At 29.9% G+C, this 1,684-nt stretch overlaps 1 protein-coding gene across 1 annotated transcript in view; it reads left to right on the forward strand.

Moving 5' to 3' along the window:
* Nucleotides 1-1,684, forward strand: part of LOC106463763 (popeye domain-containing protein 3-like) — a gene marked incomplete at its 3' end in the record, with an annotated part of 26,589 nt that overhangs the window by 14,306 nt on the left and 10,599 nt on the right. The gene's annotated exons all lie outside the window — the stretch shown is intronic.

Here is a 1,684-nt window from a genome sequence, read left to right on the forward strand (position 1 = left end):
AACACTTGAAAATATTTGTTGATTTCTTAATTTAGAGTCTCCATTGATTAAAGAGGTTTCTTTTTATTAGAAACGTTGATGATATAACAGAAAATAGCTTAATTCAGAAACGACTTAAGTTTAAAATTGAATCAATATTTTTTACTTTCATGATAAATTTTATGCACTTGGCTCTAGGCTAGGTGATCCCACTCCACATCTTTACTTTAAGCTTATTATACCAACATTCACTACTCTTATAAGGTTTCGTGGCACCCCCCTCCTTCACTAAAATCATAATGGGCAGACAGTAATCAAACTATTCTATCTGGATAAATTATTTTGGCTTTTATGACTCCTATTTCAAGAAATCAAGCATGACATGATACACAGTGACTTTAAAATGGGTTAGATTTGTCTTCTGTGTAATACTAAGTCACTAATAAAGTATTCACAATAAGCATACCTAGTGATTAACTCTTTCAACTCGGTTCCTGGGACCGATCTTGTAACCATTTTGTGCTTGCTATAGTTTTCATGCTATAACTTTTAAATTAGTAAGCGATTGTTAACGAAATTTGGAAGTTTATCAGTAAACATTACAATGCTTTCATACACAAACTATCAATTTTTTTTTTATTAAGTGTTAAGATTTGTAAAGCAATGTTTCTCTCATGCCTTTTTTTTTTCTTTTAACATCTTGCCTATCTATCAAACAAAGTAATTTTCATTTTAACATTAAAAATATTTTTTTGCATCAGAAAATTTTGCAATTTCACATGTGAAATCTTTATAATGTCCAGATAATTATCAAACATTTCTTAAAAACTTTATATTTTATCTGTTACTTTCAGTAATTAATATCTGTATGGGTTTGGTAAATTTGACCGATCTCGCAACCATCATAAAAAATTAGGAAATAAACACGAATTATGCCTCTTTCATTCATAACATTATATATTTATATATATTTATTATTTTTTATTATATTGACCTTTCACCCATGCCTGGCTAACAATACAGAAGTTACAGCGACGAGGCTCACGTTCACTCATGCTACCATATCAAATAACATAAAGGTGACCATTGGTCTGTGCAAAGTAACTTGTCTTGGCTGTGTTTTAGTTGACTAGTATTTTGTAAAATACAAATACAGTTATACTTCAGTTACAATACATTATTACTCTTTACAAATAAGTTTGTAAAGTTATTTTTCTTAAAACACAGAACAGTAAATAAAGAATTACAGAAAATAATTATATCTTCCAGTTACGATGTTTGTACTCGTTTGCTGCCTTATCAAACTTCGCATGTAGAGGATATGAAAGGAAATAATTGAATAACCAAAAAATCATAAATTAATACATCAGTACCATAGAATTCTACAATAATTTATCAAACTTAGTAACTAAGCTGTATTTGGGTCTAAAAAAATATGAAATTTTGAGCAGACTAAACACACAACCTACCTCATTGAAATCTTCCTTTAAAAGAAAGAAATGATGTTAGGTATGTTAGAAAGGCTGAGAAAACCACTAGGGGACATTCTGAGCTTCCAATTGGTTATTTATGCCAGATGTAGAAGTAAGTGTATATAAGGGAGCATTTCCAAAAATGGAAGGAGGTGAGCGGGTTGCCACTATGTTTCATTTATTACGTGAGCAGTATCTTGGCAAATAGAAATGATAAGACCTTCTTATTTTAT

The sequence above is a fragment of the Limulus polyphemus genome, unplaced genomic scaffold, assembly GCF_000517525.1.
Source record: "Limulus polyphemus unplaced genomic scaffold, Limulus_polyphemus-2.1.2 Scaffold1476, whole genome shotgun sequence".
Lineage (NCBI taxonomy): Eukaryota > Metazoa > Arthropoda > Merostomata > Xiphosura > Limulidae > Limulus > Limulus polyphemus.